The following is a 13462-nucleotide window of genomic DNA, read 5'->3' on the forward strand; positions in this document are numbered from 1 at the left end:
ATTCATCCGCCGGACCAGAGAAGAGAGGCCTGTGTGACTGAGTGGGAGGTGTTTTGTTGTGTTTGTGTCTCTCTTTTTGGCGGAAATAAGTTAACAGCCTCACAGTAAATTAATGAAAATGTTTTCCAGCCCCGAAGCAGCCATCCACATCTCTGCAGTCAGACGCACACACAGCTGCACAATTACGGCTAAAATTATCATCGGCGATTACTCTGAGATTGTGCTCATGTTTGGAGGATCACAGTTGGACTCTAATCCAATTTTCTGACAATTTGACCCTTTTCATCTGCAGCACATATTTGATGTACAATAACAGGCTTCAGACGAGTCAGTATTGATCTGGTTGCTGTGTATCACAACATAAAGACAGGCACATACAGTCAACACTTGGGCTCAGAATCTCAAGTTAATTCACATGTTGACTTTGATTCAGCATGCTAAAAAATTAGGAATGGGCAATATGCCAATGTTATATCAATATTGTGATGGAAGATTTCCTTTGTGTTTGCACCATTAAAGGTACACCATGTGTATATCGAGATAAATATTGCATCACAAAATATTGAGGTATTATTTATAAGCCGTATCCCTCAGCCCAACAAGACATGTTTCATTTCAATCTGCTTTCTTACCGACCACATTCACAGTGACATAATTATATACATCCACGAAATGTCCTATTTATTAATTTCTAAAATCATTTTTGAAAACAGCAGATGTACGAAAACCGGCAGGTTGAGGTAACAGTTTGTTTACAGCATGCCTCATCGTCCTCAATGTGTTTTACATGTGTTAGTTTTTGTGCTGAAACAATTAGTCAATTAATATTTAGTCTATAGATATGAAACAAGTCATTATTCATTTCTTATTCCGGTTCGGTGAGGATCTGATGGTTTTATCTGATTTTAAAAGAAGCATTTTGAGAAATTAACTTTGCTTCTAGGGCTGCAGCTAACAATTCATTTGCACATTTTCCTTAACTAACTGTTGAAAATACTAACAATTGATAAATCAGTTTTTCTCATTTTAAGTGTCCTTATTGAATAAATACTTCCTCCAAATGAGGCGCAATAACTGCCATTTCTAGACTACTGATTAATGCGTTTTAAGCTTCTTCTTTTGTCTAACCAACAGTCTAAAACCCAAAGATTTTTCATTTGCTGTAATAATTTACAAAGAAAAACAGCAAATCCTTAATTAAGGAGCTGGAACCAGCAAATGTTTCTTTTTTTGTGTGTTTGCTTCAAGAATTACTCAAATGAATAATCTGTTTTCAAAAAGCATTTATTTTCTTAAAGTGACAAATGACAAATCGCTGCTGCTCTATTAGCTTCTCAAAAACATTTTTTACCTTTTTTCAGATTTTTTTCTCAAATTAATCTAAAAATAATCTGTACTTTTATTGGTAGATAAAAAAAAAACATTAATTTCAGTTGAGCTGTTTGTACCGTGCATTCATTTCAATTAAAAATAAACAGGCTGAAATAAGAAAGCGCTATTTTAAAATCCCAAATAAAACTTTTTTTGCATCAGTGCTGAAGCATTCAAGACAGACTCATGATGCATCTGTGAGGAATCAATTACTTTTTCCTGACCACATCCATGCACCCTCCCTCCCTCCCTCCCACTCACACTCACACACACACACACACACACACACACACACACACACACACACAGCTGCAGGAGTGAGTCAACACATGGTTAATAAAGTGAGACACACACACACTATCTCTCTTGGAATGGGAAGAGTTCAGGGCACTGTAGGGGAGGAGGAGGTGTGTTTTACTCACCCTGGACCGCTGCCCGGTTTGGATTCATATGACACTAACTGAAACCCCCCGATAAACCCCTGCGCTCTCCCCCCTAAAGACCAGTTTAAAAATAGCCTCGGTTCGATGGAAACGAGCCTGGAGTTCTGAGAAACGGAGGAAAATGACCAAGCTAAGTGTGGGCGAGCAGACTTATCTTACACCACGTCCAAGCCAAATATCCACTGCACATATGGTGACCACTAAAATATACACAAATAATAGCGTGAGAGCTGAAGTATAGATTATAAACAGCCAGCAGCCGGCCTCCTAATGCTTGCACGCAGGTAAAACACTTCATACACATTCAGGCACAGGGATTCAGAGTTAAATCTTAAAAGAAGCACTGCGCGTTCTAAATTTAACACATTCCAGATTTAAGCACAAGGGTACGCAGAGTGTTGTTTGTGGAAAATCAGCCACAATTCCTATCAGCAGAGCACAGGGTGCATGCATAAGAAATCGGATAAAGAGCCTGAGGGAGCAGGCGAGTTGGGAATCCAATCTGAGTTTTATAAACCATCAATGAACCTTTTGACCTAAAATTAGGTGGTTTTTTAAGTTTAACTTCACGCCGTCCATTCAAAGTGGGCACGGTGCAGGAGGTGCGACGGGACTTGGCCAACTTTTGAAGGAACAAGGTCAAACAGCGCTGCTATATTTGGAAAGTTTGGAAATTAGATGCAGTTAGGTCCCCCGTTGAAGGTACGCATGTCAAATTACACCACTGAGAAGAGAGACCATTTCCTGCTGAAAAGCCGTGCGATAATTCTGAAAAAAAAAAACATTGCATACTTTCTCTGAACACTTAAATAAATTAAATATGTGAATACCTGTCACCTTCCAAGCGCGTGCAGAGCAGGAATGGGATATGATAGGGCATTACTGCGTGAAGGCAGCAACTTTGGATGAAGAGGACAGAAAAAAGGGCTTATCTTAGGTTTTTAATTTCCTGCTTCATTTCACGTTTCAGGACCATAAAAATTCTCATTTCGAAAAACTGCAATAGGCAACAATGAGACATGATCATAACTCAGAATTACTTCTATAGTATCTAAGCAGCAGACCCCCTCCCTCCTGCAGTCAGCCTAATTGCTTTAGCCAAGATGTGACAAGCCAGACAATTGCTGTGCAACGGATTATCAAAAGAGAAACCTAAAAAAAAATCTGATCAGATATTCAGTGCCTCAGTCTCACTCTGCCAAAAAAACTCTTATGGCACATTACTTTGCATCTCCCGCTGTTGTGTAGATCTGCTCCACAGCCGCAGGAATGGAGACTTCTTTCCCAGAAACAACACTTCTTTACATGAACTCGGAGCATTGCATTTGTCCTGGATTTCACTCTACAAGGACACAGTTAAAAAACACATGGTACATGGCTGAGGTCACGCTGGGGCTGCAACTAATGCAGAGCTACAACCATTAGTTGATTGAAAAAAAAATTGTTTCAGTCATTTTTCAAACAAAAAAGTCAAAATTTTACTGGTTCCAGCTTCCTAAATGTTAGGATTTGCTGCTTTTCTTTGTTACTTCTGATAGTAAATGAAGAGACTTTAGGTTTTAGACTGCTGGTTGGACAAAAGAAGCGATGTGAAGACACCGGTTCATGCTGTGGGAAATTGTGACGAGCACTTTTGACAATTTCTGCAAACTTGACTAAATAATAAATCAATTGCAGGGCTCAACCTTAATGGGTTTCTCTACTAAGAATATACTTGCCTAAAGTCAATTTTTCTTGTATTTAGTTAATTGTCATGTTTAATCTTGGGCTGCAAGGTCCATAAAATGTCAAAAAATAGTTTAAAAAATCCAGTTTCTCAGAGCCCAAGGTGATGCATCTAAATATCTTGTACTGTCAGTCCAAAACCCAAAGATATTCAGTGTTATGGGATAATAAACTCTCCATATTTTACAGGCTGAAAACAGCATTTTTTGCCATTAATGCATGAAAAAATACTTTAATCATTCATGCCAAGTGAGTTACAAGATATACAACCTCAACATGACAATCCTTATTGTTGAACCCTGGATTAATCCTAAAAATAAGGCAGCTCTAAACTAATGATTAATTTAGAGATTATCGAACTAATCGGTTGGTCTACAAAACATCAGAAAGTGATGAAAAATGCCACAGTTTCCTTAAGCCCAAGGTAATGTTTTAAACCGCTATTAATTTCCTGCAGATCATCTAATCAATTAAACTGACTAGTTGCTTCAGCTTCAGGATGATTAAAACAAGTCATTTAGTAATTCACACAACACTTTGGGCTCCAGAAACTTGCGATAGAAATCCGTCATAGTTTTTGACATTTCATACACTAAACAATAAGTCAAAGTTGCAGATTCATCGATTAATAATGAAAACAATCAACGCTCACGGCTCTAATTCTAGTCTAAACTTCAGCATATCGGTCAGTGTCACAACTTGACTGCTGTTCATTCACACTCACAACTCTCTTAACAGACAGCCCTCACAAGATTACCTGCATTAAAACTACATTAAAAAAAAACTTTTCTTATCTTAAAATTGCACAAAGCAGGAGCTTAGGCATGCAGCTGACTCCTAAATCAAACCTAAATTAAAACAGTCTGGCAGAGAAGTTTGTCCAACTCACTTGCGTTGAAACAACAGACTAACGAACAGCCTAAAAACAGAGTTGTGCCAAAATAGACACGGCTGACAGCAGATTCAGAGGCATCATCGGCCAAATTAAAGGAGGCCAACCTGTTTTTTCTATCGTGTCTGGCTCATCCGTCTTTTCTCGCAGTTTCATCACTTGTGAGATTCCAATCTGTGTCACTGGAGGAAGGACATGTGTTGTTTTTATTCATGATATGCAGGCAAACTGTCACGTCAGGACAGCGGATCCCATTAAAAACAGGATATTTTCAACAGATCTGTGGGACGAGACGTGCGCTGATTCAAGGCGACACGTGTCAGTAACAACTTACTGCGTTGAAAACAAGACAAATGTCTGATGCACCTAACGTTCTTTGTGAGAGTGTGCACCAAATCAGAGAGAGGTGGCGAGAGGCTCTGGGTGTCTGGTAGGTCTTTCCAGGGAAATAACCTCTGGCACAAAGATGGATGGTTACATTTCCTGCAGCAACAACAGCCGTTTGTTTGGAGGAAATGGGAGAGTAACTGGACTGTTAGTACAAGCTGTGATAGCCACCATGGCTGAACAGGCAAAGAAAATCACTCCACTAACAGAAACGAAAACTTCACAAATTGAAAATCCAAGGAGAAGGACGTTAGGGTGCCGCCCACACCGCTTGATTGAGAGCCAATCTCTGGGAAACGAAGCACAGAAAACCCACACTTGAAGATGAAGATGGAGGAAGGTGATGTTGTGGTAGAGGTGGGCAATAGTTGTAACGGTTACCAAAATATTACCAATATATTGTGATAAAGCACTTATGTACTTCATGGAAATGCAGTTCTTAAATACAGATAAAAGCCAGATGGATAGAAAACAAATACTGGAAAAACACGAGGTATTTACATTTAAAGCTGCAACAATTAATCAATTATTAATAAATTATTTTTTCTTTCAACTATGTTGATAATTGATTGATCGTTTGGGTAATTTTCTGAGAAAAAAAAGTCAAAATTCTCTAATTCCAGCTTCTTAAATATAATTATTTTCTGGTTTCTTCAGGTCTCTTTGACAGCAAACTGAATATTTTTCAATTGAGGGCAAAACAAGACATTTGAGGACGTCACCTTGGGCTTTGGGAAACATTGATCAACTTTCTTCACCGTTTTCTGACATTTTACAGGCAAACAACTTTTAATCGAGAAAACAATCGACCAATTAATCAGCTATAAAAATAATCGTTAGTTGCAGTCTTAATCATATTGACACCAAAGTCTTGTAAATCCAACAAAGCCGATTAGAAACACTGCCCACAACATTCACATAAAAACTATAGTGTTAATTTGTTGAAAGCTGCAACGATTAATCATTTATTGAATTAATCAGCAACTATTTGATAATTAGCTCATCAGTTTGAGTATTTTTTTTAAATGAAAAAAAAATCCAGCTTCTTAAATCTGAATATTTTCTTGGGGTGTCAAAATTTCAATATTAAAAATCCATAATCAATCGAAATGAGCTTTCAATTTCAAGAATCCAAAGGCTGAATCAGCTGAACACTTCAAAGGTGACACAGTTTAGCTTACAGCCATTATGTCACTCTTGATACCATATAGGTGTTTTTAAAGCAGTTGTCAGGGCATAAAAAAAACACAAATCTGTTGATCTTTACAAATCAAGACTTAATAGCGGAACAATGCCAAAGCTATCGGTGCAAAATTGAAAAAAAAAAAAGTGATACCCCAATTATTTTCTGGTTTCTTTACTCCTATACGACAGTAAACTGAATATCTTTGGATTTGTGGATAAAACAAGACGTTTGATGATGTCACTTTTGGCTTTGTGAAACGCTGATCAACATTTTTCACCGTTCTCCGATATTTTATCGACCAAATAACTAATCGAGTAATCAAGAAATACCCATCTGATTAATTGATAATAAAAATAATCGTTAGTTGCAGCCCTGCATTTGTTATAACTAAGATTAAAAAAAAGACTTGAGATTAAAATGCAGCTGATGAGAAGATGAGAAGCCTGTTGTCTCTTCAGTTTTTCTTTGCTCACTTAGCCTATTCTTGACAAGCAAGCGAATACAGCACAGAGCAAACATGGTCGCCTCTGATGCACTGGTGAGAAAATAAATAAATAAATAAATAAACAGCCTTATACCTCTATAAACATGAGATGCCTATAGCACTGAATAATTGTTATAATTCAAAATACAGTAAGCCAAAGACAATGTTATCTAAAGAAAGAAAATACCAAATTAATTACTCAAAACAAATAATAAATAGCTTCGACACAGTGATTAGGGCTGGGCGATAATAAGCCCATATTAATTGTTTGTACTGATCGTGGATTATGACTGAGTGGTATTTATTTAGGAGGGTGTGGGGTATTTATTTGCTAAAATAGAAAATCAAAGTAAAAATGCAAAAATAGGCTTTGTGTGTGCCTATCAAAATACCTTAAGAGTGTAAATGGATTTAAAGAACATTTTTATGACATGTGTTCCATCAAAGCTTCTGTAAATACTGCTGCTTTGCTCCAATGTGTGTTTTTCTGCCTTTTTCTTGGTCATGTGTTTGTCACTTGAAGTGTTTGACATGGCTGTGTTTCAGCTGATAGAACAAATTGCTTGTGTTCCCTCCCAAAGCAACGACCATTTTTCCTGACAGCATATACGTTTAGCTTCACGCTGTTCTGTATCATGTTTTTACTGAAGCCACAGCGACCTCACACAACCAACACAGCATCTCTTTTTTTTCTGTGTCAGAGCTTTCTCATCTTTGCCAGCGCCCCCCCCCCCCCCCACCAGGACAGGCTGGTTTAAAATACATTTATTGAAATTAATTTACCAAACACGCACGCAGGACTCAAATCAGGCCGGTGAGAAGATCGATGCAGTCAGTTTCAGTAAATTCCCTTTTTATTGCGGTTATGGGCGTAAACGATGTGCCAAAAGCTCTCTGATTTGTTGCGTCTCGTGGTGTTTATGAAGAGTCTTAAACTTTCGCTTTAGAGTCTAATTTCTCCACTACCAGCGAGAAGGACGGGAGACTGGGAAGTCAGGGGGGTGATTTGCTCCACTTTCAGCCTGGCTGGCTAATCAATGATGCGGGAGGTCTGCCCTCATTATGAAGTGATTAAGAGATCATTTGGAGCAACAACCCAATGCACTTTTGCCGCCACCACCCCCCCCCAAGCCCAACCAACTAAGAGTTCAACGATCAATAACCGGTATGTATGGCCAGGGGCTATTTACAGAGACACTTGTTTCCTTATTTCAGCCGCTTCCACCCATTAAACACAGGAGCGTCGAGAATCGAAGTGGATTTAGAGGGGAAGTTATGTCCCTGTTCTCTCCACGATGGCGAGAGCAAAAGTGCTGTGATGTCTGTATTATCTTAATCTTTCGGGAGTTCATATTATGCTACTGAGCCCTAAGGTTTTTTAAAATAAACAGGATTCTGGGGATTGTGGGTGACGCAGCTGAATGGGAGTTTTGGAGGATCTTTGCGCTTAGTCATCAGCTAATAATCCCTTAAAACGAAGAAAATCCATGCACATATGAAGCCGCATTAGCTACTTCTTCACATGAAATATGCATGAAAAATGACAGGGATTCATTTTTTGGATGATTCATTTTCTTCCCTTTCAAGAGATCCTCTTTGTTGTGCTTGCTGGTTCCAAGCTGCCCTGTGGGTAGCACGCACAGCCTCCTTGTTACACAAGGCAAAGAGAGAGTGTGTGTGTCTCTCTATGATACTATAGACAGAATATCTACTCTGTCCTTCATCTAAAGGGCAACTAATACAGGAGTGAGGGAGACACAAAGCATGAATCTACAAGTATTATTACTCCAGAATTCTGAACTTGTTTCTATAACAAAACCACGAACAAAAAAGAGAAACCTTGGTGCATGACTTTACATAGAAATGAAACAAAGGAGAATTAAAGTCTTGAAAACAACTGAGGTTTCTTAACAAAGATTCTTTCGTGAGATTCTATCCGGTCTAAAATCATAAATTCAAAATTGCAACATACAGGTTATATTTTTCCCCGTAATTGCTGGACTCCATCCACTGTGCCTCATGAAGCGTAACCAGACAGTCATCCAGTGTTCCTGCTGCGCTGCTTGTGGCCGTGGCGGGTTGGCGAGCGGAGCCCGAGCCCATGTTCGACAAGGGGTTAACGTTTCTGAAGAACAGCTCGACAAAACCACAGGAAGACAGCCAGTCTGGACAGACGGACCGAGGCCTGTCGCTCGTCCAGGTTTGCGGTCTGCCGCCTCCCGCCATCTTTTTCTTCTTCTCCCTCTCCTTCCCTCTAGCCTTTCACTGAACTCGAAGCTTTTCCTCCCAAAATTTACACACTCATCAGCTTGGCTATAATTTCCAGCCCTGCACCAACCACACCAGGACCACAGGAGGAAAGCCACTGCACGCCTGCTTTTGGAATCAAAAGTAATTACAAGCCTGCCAAGGATTTGAATCTAATAGCTGATGATTGGACCAGGGGGAGAAAAAGGTTGTCAGCACTGAAAGCATCCACTGTATTCACCTTTACTTCCAGGAGGCTGCAATAATAATAACAGGGAAACAGATGTAACTAAATTGGCAGTATACATTATGTCTGTGCCATAGGCAATCTGTAAATTAGCTTTAAATATAATTCAGGCTAATGTACCTGGGAGATACTGTGCACTGAATCAGCAAAAAGATGAGGGAAACTTTTCCTCGAAGCACATTAAAGAAGTTATTTCTGCTCAGTTGGAAGAGCGGATGAAAACTAGTGGGAAAAAAAAAAAAAGCCACATCCAGTCCGGACAGTGATGGAGGACCCACTTCAGCCACGCTGCAGAAGGCATGGAGCAGGTCTGCCTGCTATTCTTAACCTGTGCATTTGCAACGCTTGATGCAACATGTTAATGTGATTTCTTGCCAGCTGCGGCCAAACGAGGCCGGACCTGGAGGCCAAGGCCCGGTGGTCTCAGCAGATAGCCTGGATCAGCCTGTGCTGTGTCAGCCCTGGATTATGGATGACGGGGAGCCTGCGGGGCTGACAGGTAATAATTCACTCCCCAGGGGTCCCACACCCTTCACTGGACACCACACAACCAGCCGGGAAAGGGTTGGGGCGGTGGGTGGGGGTTGGAGGGACGCAGCCTTGGAGCTCACATCCTTGCAACCCGCCCTCTTCCTTTTTTCTCCCTCACTATCCACCTCAAGAAACCCGGCTCTCATGGCTGCCCGGTTGCCACGGGTAACCGGCCATTATCAAAATGAAATATGAGGTGCCACAGGCCGGTGCCTCTCTCAGGTGCAGGGCCAAACAAAGTCCCATATGTCGCGGATGAGGGGCTGAGATTAACTGTTGCTTCCTGAAGCACGGCGCGGCACCGGCCCATTCTTCAGACATCGGCGGTTGCACAATGCCGCCATGTGCTTGAGCTCTGAGACACTTCAGACAAATCACTGTTGTCGAGGTGCCACAACAATAGCCCCAAAAATATTATCCAACGCTCTCAAGTTCTACTGAGCTTGAAATGGGTGGAGGAAGGAGCGTAAGTGCAGCAATTCAGTGACTGCAAGTTCGCTGGGGGATTTAATGTAACGTGTCTTCGTATTTCCCACTGAAATTCAGGGTTTTTTTTCTTCTGACCAATCCAAACTGCAGAATAACTGTGTGTGTGTGTGTGAGTATGAGTGTTATATGTAGCTATGTTCCGATACTGAGCACTTTATCTTGGTGATGAAAATGGAAATAGGCCTGCTGAACGTCCCCCAAGGGCCACAGTCCTCAGCCCCTGGTTAGGAGCCTATTTCAACCATCATTACCCTGAGGACCCATTAGGAAGATGCCATCTGCACACACGGGGGCCCCTCCATTGGGGCCTCTTGTCATTTCAAACTAAAAGCAAGTGCTGAAATGGAAATCGGAAATAAAATTACAAACTGGGCTAAATGCACCATTAACCATGCTAACTGAGCGACGGACCTATCAGGGCCTGGAAATGAGAGCTGGACGAAGAGCAAGCAATTTTCAGAGGGGACGTGGAAATGAATGCACCGCTGGTACTTTGCTCTCTCTCTCTCTCTCACACACACACACACACACACGTATTTACGACTGTAACTCACCCGTCAGCAGAATGTGACTTTCCTAATGGTGTTGTGATAAAAAAACAGAGGGAGGGAGTTGATTGTTTGTGCGCGTGGGAGACCACCACAAACAGGGGTTGAATATAGATTTGTATGCACTATATATAGTATAAGTAGGAGTACAGGCAGACACGCTGCTAAGTATCAGACAGACTGAGCCACAGGAGCATCTCACATCTCCTGCAGGGCAGCAGCACCTCTCCTTGTCAGCAGACCAGTAACATGTCAAATAGAATAACCTGAAACCACATTGCAATGTCCTCTGAGCAGCACAGAGTGCTAAGTCACTGTGCAACTGCGGTAGGAAACCGCAAGCCATCAGACAGTGGCCTCCCCATCCTGTGATATCACTGCAGCAGCTGAGACGTGCAGGGACAAGGAAAAACTAAAGAAAATCACAAGATCCCACCACACTGCCTCCACTTAAACATCTGACTGGCTGGAACAAGGCGTGCATGATGTTTACTCCACAACGGCCAAAAAAAAAAAAAAACACAAGAGGCACATTCTGAATGAGCAAAAGTTGCCTCTGCTGTTTCAGTCAACACAATGTAAACCCTTAAGCTGAACATACATTTTTTAAAATGCCTGCAAAACTTTTCCAAGGCTAGAAAGAGATCAGAGGAAAATAAAAGGGGACCAGGCTGCCTTTGACTCAGGCACAATATTGGCTTGCAACAGGGCAGGATCGAAAAAGTAGTGGTGTAGTCTGTCTCTGTTTATGCATAGGAGAGATTTATTTATTGTTGAAATGTTCTTAGCCTCAACTGAAACTGAACACCCGCTGAGGGCGATGAGAGGACTAATGCACAACAGGCTGAGACAAATCATGGTCCCTCTTCAGCTGAGGATGGCTCAACGACACATATTCCAACATAAACAACCACCAGCGGCTCCTGGGAATCTTGTGAGGGGAAAAACACAGGTTTCTAATCGCTTTTTGTGCATCGTAGGCAATACTGAAGTCCAATACCGACTGCTGCTGCTGCTGAAACTCTGCGTGCAAAAGCAGAAACCTGTTAGAACAATGAGCTCATCGCTTTCCCTCCCCGAGTTTGGCATTAAGACAAAACTGCAGATGAAGTAAGCATGATTTGGCAGGTGAAAATCAGTGCAAAGTGAGAGGGAAAGACGCACATCCAATAAAAAAAAAAATCAAACAGCTACGCAAACATTGCTTTCTTTTGCGGGCACTCGCAAGCTCGAATCCATCTAATAATCACATCTGCAAGTAAAAGAGAGCAAATTATATGTTGCTTTGCTTCGCAGGATAAACAAATATGGCCTGCTCCCTTTGGAAAATAAACCAGGGTGTCCAAATTCAATTAGCGTCTCAGGCAAAGAGGCACGTTTTCAGTACTAACTCTTGCAGCAACAGTCAACAAGAGAGAAAAAAAACGTTTTCAGTGTTGCAGTTTTGATATATTGAGGCATTTATTTACATAAATCACATATAAATCTGCGTCAAAGCCCGAGCACAGCACCGAACACAACAAAATGACTAATAGCTTGCAAAAAAAAAACGTCAGCTGATACGGTCTTTAATTTCTGCTGCTCCTGACTCAAAAACACAGCCGAGGAAAAGGAGAAAACCAAGCGGCTTCTCACGGACCTTAAACGCAACTTGGGGAGAGTCAATGAACAGTTTAAGGCTTTTAAAACGTGTTGAAAACGTTGCGTTTACGTGATAAAAAAAAATGTATGCAGACGTTTGCACGCCCTTAACATGGTGATATAATTTCTCCGCCGAGGCAAACTTGGAGCATCTTCTAATGAGGAAAGTAAGCGCAGCTGCAGCTGCAGCAGCAGCATCGTTAAAGTCCTCAACTAGCAAAGCGAACCACTTCTTACCTTATTGTTTCCTTCGTGCCTCCCAGAGTGAGAAAAATAACCGTGGGTGTCTCTCAGAGCGGACACGGGAGCGGAGAAGAAGCGCTAAAGTCGCGGTGAAGAAGGCAGAGTTGTTAGTTTTTGTTTTTTTGTTTTTTTTTCTTCGTCAGGCGGTTAATAATCCCAGAGCGCCAGGGCAGCGAAAAGGCGCCCCTCACTACTGTGACAAGACTGGAGCTACACTGAAATCACAACAGACGGGCAGCCGCTCAGGCCACGCCCCCGAGCTCCAGTTTGACGGGCGTTTCAACCAATCACAGAGCGCCGTTAGGATTGCGTCGCCTCCGATTGGTTCATCGTTCGAGTTTTTGTGTTGCAGCCCCTCCCAGGTCGCTTCACTTTTCTCCCAGATGTTGAATGCCAGAACATCAGGGCCCCTGTTGCCCCGCCAGCCAATGAGAGCACAGAACGGGGGATTTAAACGCACACATAGTTTGACTTTATGGGCGGAGCTGTTTGAAACTACATTAACCACATTATTCTTTTGTAATATTGCATTACACAATATTGTTTTTGTGTGCAATTATCCATCATGGTCATGAAAGGGGGGGGGACTGGGGACGGTTGTGTCACTTTTTTTGCAATTTCTCTCAGCTACTCAGAGACCATTTGAACCAGACCAAATGAATCTCAATCAAACTTAACATCTGTCTGCAAATGATCCACACCATTTTAAGACGATTACATGTGACATCTCTTTCAGGATAATTATTTAAATGGAAGGACTCAGATCCTGCAACTGACCCCAACCCCAGGGGTAATTGCAGCATGAGCAGGGACAATTGCAACATGTTAAAAATACATAACATTTCACAAGGTAACTTTTGATTTTTGTCTCAATAAGCATAGTATTCTGAAAATATGCATTGTTTTACAATAGTATTATACTGTTTATACAATCATATTCTTTGTTAAATAACAGTTATTGAGTTGGGTTTCTTTATGCATAGGTCTACCTTGAGTTAATGTGCAGATGTTACAGATGATTTTCAATT

General features: G+C 41.3%; 1 long non-coding RNA gene across 1 annotated transcript in view; it reads right to left on the reverse strand.

Moving 5' to 3' along the window:
* The window catches only part of LOC146322152 (uncharacterized), a 46763-nt gene extending 34133 nt beyond the window's left edge, over positions 1-12630 (reverse strand). Inside the window, exon 1 of the long non-coding RNA XR_014771428.1 lies at positions 12429-12630. This is a non-coding gene — a long non-coding RNA (uncharacterized LOC146322152). The remainder of the gene's footprint in view (positions 1-12428) is intronic.
* Positions 12631-13462: the final 832 nt, after the last annotated feature.

This window comes from Lutjanus erythropterus, chromosome 9, assembly GCF_056507025.1.
Source record: "Lutjanus erythropterus isolate fLutEry1 chromosome 9, fLutEry1.hap2, whole genome shotgun sequence".
NCBI lineage: Eukaryota > Metazoa > Chordata > Actinopteri > Lutjaniformes > Lutjanidae > Lutjanus > Lutjanus erythropterus.